We start from the raw sequence: 8,066 nt of genomic DNA, 5'->3' as shown, positions 1-8,066 counted from the left end.
AAATTTTTTTTTTTTTTTTTTTTTTGGCCGCAGAACTCTTTCATCAAATGACATTTCACGAGGAGGCCCAGTGCATAAAACAGATAAAAGAGGAGGGGCTTTAGTTGAAATGAGGTTGAGTGCTTGGCCTCCCCATCTCTCCACGGCAGCCCCCTAATACCTTGGAAGAGCCATTTAAGTCTAGTCACCAAGCCCCTGGCTTGGAGGTTACCAATGAGCCCTTTCAGTTTCAACATTCTATGGGTTGAAGGGAATTTTTTTTAAACACCCTACCTATAAATTGGAGCATTCTTCTGTGACATCTCCGCATAGAGCTACCTCTGTGTGACCATCCCAGGACCCAGGGCATAAGTGCCTCAGAGAGCAGGCCCCTTGCTTGGGGGCAGCACTAAAGGTGTCTCTGCCCACCATGAGCCACCTCCCCAGCAGGGGGAGCTGCTTAGGTATTTGCCTCTATTGGACTGTCTCGTCCCTAGGTGGAAAGTCATGGCTTCCTCGTCTGGTTGTACTCACGGGCTTTATTATTGTTGTTGTTGTTGTTGTTTTGTATCTGGGTGCCTACCCTGGATGCAGTGTTCCTGAGGGTCTCCGGCTGGCAGGGAGTTCAGTGCTGCTCTAGGTTCTGTTGCGCTGGCTGCGGTGTGTCGCTTCTGCAGTGAGGTTACGCGTGTGCATATTGCATGAAGTGCCTAGCAGAGTTCCCCAGGGCACTGCTATTAGCCAGGCCTTCCCTGGGTGGCATCCGTAGGCATAGAGCTTTCAACCAAAATATACTGACTTGCACTCAATATTCCATGTGCCATCTTTTTTTCTACCTACCAAATATTTTACCCGGAACACATCCCTGGGTGGTTAAATTTAAGCTCTCCAAAGTATCCCCTTGCCTAATGTCTATCACTGGCAATTCTCGTATTTGTATTAAGCATCACCCTCTCCACTGAACCACCCTTTAAAAATGTGACTTTTCCTCTAGCAAGTAGCCTGCTACCTCTAACCTCTTTTCTCATCTGGAAAATGGGAATAATACCTGAATACCCAATGACACAGCGGAGGAATTAGGCAGTTCTGGGAGTGCCTGGAGAGGAGTCCCAATGCCACCACTTTCTGCTTTGTGCAAGTGACAACCTTTTGTGGCCTCAGTTTACTTAACTGTGAAATAATATTTGGTTGCTGGGAAAATCTGAGAGTGATGCACAGAAAAGTTACTTTATACATTTATAAAGTCATTAGAATCCTGCTTTATTAAAACTATCTGGGGGGCTTCCCTGGTGGCGCAGTGGTTGAGAGTCTGCCTGCTGATGCAGGGGACACGGGTTCGTGCCCCGGTCCGGGAAGATCCCACATGCAGCGGAGCGGCTGGGCCCATGAGCCATGGCCGCTGAGCCTGCGCGTCCGGAGCCTGTGCCCCGCAACAGGAGAGGCCACAGCAGTGAGAGGCCCGCGTACCGCAAAAAAACAAAAAAATAAAAATCTGGCACGTGAAAATGCTTCATTCACCATAGGACACAGTTCAGAAGCCAAGCGGTGTTGCGCTATTGTTCATTTCCGTTAGGACAGCAGAGTTTCTTCAACAATACCTTTCTGAGGACCTGATACCTGCCAGCAGGTAGCTAACCTCTGGGGAGAATGAGCTCCAGCACACAGGGTTCCTGCCTCACTGATGATCTTGGCCTCAATGGCGTACAGTCAGGTGGGGCAGGGGAGTACATCATCAGCGCAGTTATGATGTGCAGAGGTCAGTGGGGGGAAGCACAGCGCCTCTGCAGGAACTGTCAGAGGGGTGTGTAAGCCCGTCTGCAGGGCAAGCACTTGCTTATGTGTGCGTCCATGCTTGACGTCTCAGGCTGGCAGGAGGGCTTCACCCTCCTGCAGCTTCCAGCCTAGTAGGGGAAACATAGTACACTTGAAATCATACACTACTTATTTAATTACAGTTTCTGCAGGAAGTGGGCCCTGAAGGAGCAAGTTGGAGAGAGCTGCAGTGGCCACCTGCTGAAGATAACACGAGGGTCTGAAAGACACGCCTCTGACTCTGGGCTCTGCTCTGTCCAGCCCCGTCTGTTGTCATAGATGAACAGAATTTCAGTGTGGAGTGTGACGGTTATAACCACTTGCTCAGGACTTGGAAGTGGGTTTGAGTTCTGGCTCCGGCAATCACCCTCTGAGCGGCCTTGGGGAAGCTACTTAAACTTTTCCAGCCCCAGGTCCCCTAGGTTTGAATTCGAGGGGCAGTTACACTTGCTGGAAACGATTGTTGCTGATTAAATGGCATAATGCCTGTAGACTGCTCGGTAAATATTAGTTATTGCCATCAGCCCCTCCCTGAAAAACGTTTTAGACACGTTCATGTAGAATTCAGTAGCAGCCAACTCACCTCCTCCAGGGTAAGAGTTGGTCAGTGGTTAATTCTGAAACAAGCTGTCTACTTGCAGAGTTTATGAAATATCTCTGGCTGTTGACATGGGGGAAGTTCAAGGACCGACCAAAGCTATTTGAGTTACCATGGCTGCATAATTAAGGGCCTGTGAATTTCAGGATATTTCAAAAAAAAAATCTGAGACAACTTGGCATGAAATGTTTTTTTTTCATTTTCACTCACAAATAGACTAAAAATACACATGGAAGGGATTTTCCATTCACAATCTGCTTTCAATGTGGGCATTTGAATTTTTTTCCGTGATGGAGGGTCAAAGGGAGTGATGACGTATTGAACTTAGGTTGTTGCTAAAGTTAAGGAGAGGCGGGAAAAATGAGACAACAGAGGAGGAAACAGAGCAAGGCTTCAGGGCATAACTGAAAAAAATAGTCTGGTCACCAGGGTTAGAGTCAGGCAGGCGCATAGGCTTTTCTCCTCTGCAAAGATGGTCATAGGGTGTGTAGAACCCCTTATGGTAGGTAAGGCCCCCGCTCTTTGTCTCGGATGGAATTATTGCCTATAGTTTGCAGGAGTTTGGAGGGGTTTCCTTCTTGGAAAGGAGCCTTCATCTAATGTTTCCCACATGTCGAAGGTGTTCGTACTAGCCTGGGATTAAATTCAAGGGGATTCCCTGTGATGTTAAAGTGAGAAGTGATAGAACCATAACCCAGGGGGACTTGTGGCTCAGAGCTTCCAACCATTTCCTGGCCATCCTGGGATTCACTGCCCCAAGGCTGGGCACACCGATTTCAATTTATCTCCCAATCAGCTCTTTTAAAACCAGATGCTCTGTTCACCTGGCTCTCAGAGAGGGTGCAGGCACAGGTACAGCCCTGCTTTCCCAGTCAGAGCTCCCACCTGTCAAGCTCGGCCAAGGGTGGCATGAAACTCAGCAGTAATGACCTGACTGCTGCCTCTAGTGTCATTCTTCTCTCTCTCGGGGCTTGAAATTTGAACGTTTCTGTTTCCAGGCAGAGAATTTTACCACCATGAGCTGACCTTTTCTGAGCACCATGAAAAGTGATATACGCAGGGCTATTCTGCAAAATCAGTAGACACCAATGCCAGCTGAGGGCTTCTCTGCCATCTCGGCCAGCCACCGAAAGACATCGTTCAAGGTCCCATAGAGGTCCGCCCAGCTTGACATCAGGAGACGATGCAGCATAAGGGAAAGAAGAGTAGGGTTTTGGTCCACAAGTTTGGGAATAGCCAAATTCCCTCTTATGGAAATCCTCAGACGCATCATTTCACCTCCTTGGGCCTTGATTTCTCTGGCCATAAAATGGGGCTAGTAATTTATAACTTGCAGTGTGAGAGTGAGAATTTGATGAGAAACCATAGGCAAACCATCCTATCACATATGTGATACATAGTTAACCTTCCACGTTAACTATTTTGAGTGTGTGTGTGTGTGTGTGTGTGTGTGTGTGTGTGTGTGTGTGTTTTATCATCACAGAGGGGGCGTGTATTGAGTCATCTAAATGTTTGTTCCCTACTCCCTGCATTTCAAACTTATGTATTAAGCCAGCTGGATATTTTTTCCTATAAGAAAAACATGGCTATTTGTAGAAATCCAGGGGGAAGGAGAGAATAGGTGCTCATAGACCATTGTGAGCATTAGAAAGGGTAAGATTAAGGGGGCTACGTTTTTCATTCCGACAGCTTGAATTCCCTTTCCAAATTCCATTCTGGTTATATGATCAGGCTACCGCTGCATTTATGGGTGGCCACAGTCTGGCTGGAGGGGCGGATTTAGTCAGAAAGAACGTTTTCTTCCCTTCTAAAGGCAGTTCAAGAAGCAGCAGCGTTCAGAAGGGACGGGGCGGAATATGGGCCCTGACTTGGGGGTCATGGGGACCTGGGTCTGAAAACCGGCTCCATCCCTCTGAGTTCTGTTACTCATTCTCTCTGCTTTTCAGCCTTTGCCAAATAGGTACGGTCCCTTTCTCAGAGACATGTGGATATTTAGTAAGATGAGGTATACAGAGATTTAGAGCGTGGGTTCTCCGTATGTTTTGTCTATTGCTATCATTACAATTAATTAAAGGAATCATCCTTTGCTAAGCATTTTAAACTCCCCACATATATGTCTGTCTACCGTACTACTTGGGAAATTGCTCGGACTTCCACTGGACATAGAGGGGCACAAATCCTTGTCAAAGTGCAAAATTGCAGCCTGGACGCACACCACCTGGCTTCATGATTTTTAACTGTGTTTTGTGTGTTCAGGATTCTGGGGAAATGTCCCAGAGGCTGAGAGCCGTGGGGTGAGTTTTAGACCCTCCAGCCCCTGCTTCAATCAAATCGGGCCCACATTTACCTGCCATATATTAGGGTCTTGCCAATTCATTTCCATTTCATTTAATGGATATTTCTACAGCTAAAAGTAACTTTGAAAACTACTGTCTTAGAACATTAATCTTGGACAAGTCCTAGTAAATTGATAAGCAGGAAAACCAAGGAAAATCTCCATTTATTGAGCTCCTACTATGTGCCAGGTTCTGTGTGAAGTCTGATATACATATTATCTCACTTGAGTGTCACAGGCACCCTATGAGCTATAGATGGTCATCCTCTTTATATGGGTGACAAAGCTGCCGGCTGGAAAGTTGGTCACTTTGGGCGGGGGAGGCCGTTAGTGGGAGACGAGATAAGGAAGCTAGGTTTTGCAAAGCATAGGAAAAAATAATCTTTAACAACTGTAGAGTTTGGCAACGCCCCTCTCAATCTTTATCCAATTCACATTGTTTGAGCAAATCAGAGAATATTCATATTCACTTTCTTTCCCCAAATGCCATCACCTCCCTGCAATGCACAGGTTCAGAGCACACTCACTTCCATCTCCTTCAAAGGGCTGGATGCACACAAGGCTAGCAAACATTTCACAGCTTTCAATAGCCCCGAACAAAGCTCTCCCCACTCCTGAGTTGGCCTTGCCACACTGCAGGACGAGGCAGGAAGCTGGCTGGTGTGGGCAGCAGGTTTTATTTCTAAAGCATATATGGGAAAACTCCATAAAAAAGGGGGAAAGGGTCCACAAAAACATGAAAAAGAGGCGTTCATTCTTCAAATGGGGCTCCCTGTCCAGCTCTCCCTCTGGACGGAACGCATTTCCAAAGAGTCCCCCGGCAGCATGGTACTTTATAGCCGACAGCTTCAGAATCTGCAAATGCCCAAACTCAAACATTTACATTCAACCCAGGCTTCTCCCTTTTCTCGCAACCTGTGCTGACATAACCTCCAGCTTGTAAAATACACCCAAGAATCTGACCTGCCAGATAGTGAGATGCCCTCAGACCTGGTGAGTTAAAAAGACAGGGAGCGGGGGTATGGGGGTTGAGGAATACAGAAGAAACAATCCAAGATTGGCTAAGTGCCTCTTTTAACTTCCAAAGGGGTAGCAGTTTGGGGCAATGACAGCGACTACCCAAACTTCCAGTTCTTGAGCTCTCGCTCTTCCAATCTCTTTATATTTCATTTTCTCCTAATGACAACAGAAGTTGTTGTCCCCATTTTAGAGAAGTGAAAACTGAGGCTCGAAGAGGTCACGTATTTTCATCAGGGTCACATGTGTGGTGGTGGGGACACTAAAAGGATCCCTGGCCTCAAAACCCAAGTTCCTAATCCCCTTACAGCACGGCTGGGAACAAGAAACCCCTGCGTTCCTTCCACCGTTGGCCAGGGGAGGTGTGCTTCCCATCCCTAGGGGCAATTGTTTCTCAGGGCTTTCTGCGATGAGAGATGAGGAAGGAGAGGTGATTCTAGAAAAATACAGGATACTGCTGGCTCTGAGCACCCCAAACATGCCCAGGTACCCAGCCCAGGGATCAATGAGTCAGGAGGCATCCATGGGGAGTCCCCCCGCCCTTCAGAACAGAAGCCAGTGTCCACCACTCCCGTCTCCTAGTCTGCACTTGTCCACCTGGCCCTAGGAGTTACCTTCTCTGTTCTGTCCCCCAGCCCTCATCCCTTTCCATGTCTGACGACAAGGTGGATATTGTGGAACACAAGGATGGATACACAACTCTTTGTAAACTGTAAGGTAAAGGCTGTTGAGATGTAAAATTTTATCATTCTTCTACCATCGTCTGTCAGTCTCCCCCAACCCCCGCCAAAGTAAGGCCACGAGCAAACTCCACTTTCAAGCTCTACTTCCGTAACCCTCAAGCAAAAATATTCACAGGTGAGTCAGCCAGGTAGGGAGTTAAGAGTAAATTCTTATTTTCCCTCAAAAGAAGGACAGAGATAAAAACTTCCTAACAAGTTCTTTGCACGTGGAACTATTCATAGAACTAAAACAAGCAGACAGAAATCTACAAGACTGGAAGGGGGCAAGTAGAAAACAAGTCAAGGTGCATCCGATCACAGCAAATACCCCATTTTGCCAGCAGCCAAGATAAAGCAAAAGTTTTAGAATTAGGACACCACAACCTATTTGGTCCCGGAAATGCAAACAGCGTATCACATCTTTGGAAATGGGGTGAAACAGACTTACCTTTTTGGAGTTAGGAAAGACCTAGATCCTTGAGTGAACCAGCTCCATGGAATAAATACCTGGATGTGAGCAGCGGGGCTCCCGGTGCACTGCCCCAGTGTCACCCCGAGCCTGCTGTCTTTGTGTGGAGGACAGGCGGGGGTGTGTGTCTGCGCGCGCGGGAGAGCTTGTGACAGTAGGCAGGCTGTGGCCAGTGCGGCCAGCTTTGGCTGGCTTATATAGCCAGCTCCTTCCTCTGTAATGGGACGCCTCGCCTCCAGACATCCTTTCCCACTTTTTCAGTTGGTGAATTAAAGGAACAGCCCTCCCAGCGGAACAGGGTTAGCTCACGAAAGACGCACTCACTCCCTGCTCTCTGCCAGGAAAAGAACTTATTTGCATACAATTTATTGCAAAAGTAGGAATTCCCTCTCCCCTCGCCTCCTGCCCCTGGCTGGGAGCAGCTGTTAGCAAAGTGGGATTTTTGCTTTGCTCCGCAAACGCAAACGGTTTGGTTTTTCTAATTGTGAGACAGAAGCCCAGGGAGCGAGAGGGAGAACCGGCAGCTCTGGCTCTCTCACCGGGCAGGCTGGGAACATGGAAACGAGACCGGGGGCTGCCTGCCTGGGCGCTGGGCAGCAGCTGCTCAGTGGCACCTCGGAGAGAGCAGAGGGGCTGAGCTGAATTCCTGGAGAGAGGAGATAAAGCCTTTCGAAAGCCTGGGGTGTTTGGGGTTTCTCGGGGCCAGCAGAGAGATAAGGGATTAGTTCTCAGCAGGTGGGAATAGCACTGGGAACACAGAGCAGTCCGGAGTCTCTTCTGGGGAGACAGCCACGGTCCTGTCCAGCTGCCTGGAGGCGGTATTGTCCCAGCCCCGGTGCACTACAGGGGAGCAGCTTTTTGACAACTGAACATGCCCCGTGCCTGGTCCTGTCTTCTAAGCTGCGTCTCCTAAAGAAAGGTCTCCAAGGTTTCTTCTCAATGCTGAAAGGTGCCCACCATAAGAAAAAAAAGTAACAAGTTAATCTTTGAAACATAAGCTGCGCCTTTGCTCTCCAGCCTGCTGTGGATTCTTTCCAAGCTCTGAGTCATCGGTGAGTTTGGTGGTTAGCATGCATTGGGTATCCTCAGGGCACACACAGGCATGGGAGGGAGCGGGGGAAGCGGCCAGGCCAG

The 8,066-nt window shown here is 48.3% G+C and overlaps 1 protein-coding gene across 2 annotated transcripts in view; it reads right to left on the bottom strand.

Moving 5' to 3' along the window:
* TNC (tenascin C) overlaps window positions 1–7,103 on the bottom strand; it is a 95,246-nt gene extending 88,143 nt beyond the window's left edge. The window contains exon 1 of one of the 2 annotated variants that reach the window (XM_007449726.1): window positions 6,912–7,103. The gene's annotated coding sequence lies outside the window, so the exon portion shown is untranslated. The remainder of the gene's footprint in view (window positions 1–6,911) is intronic. The other variant, XM_007449725.1, reaches the window with a different exon arrangement.
* Between the last annotated feature and the right edge of the window lie 963 nt (window positions 7,104–8,066).

The sequence above is a fragment of the Lipotes vexillifer genome, unplaced genomic scaffold (genome assembly GCF_000442215.2).
Source record: "Lipotes vexillifer unplaced genomic scaffold, Lipotes_vexillifer_v1.1 scaffold230, whole genome shotgun sequence".
NCBI classification, from domain to species: Eukaryota; Metazoa; Chordata; class Mammalia; order Artiodactyla; family Lipotidae; genus Lipotes; species Lipotes vexillifer.
The sequence above is the reverse complement of the archived record's forward strand: the minus strand, read 5'-3'. Positions and strand labels throughout refer to the sequence as shown.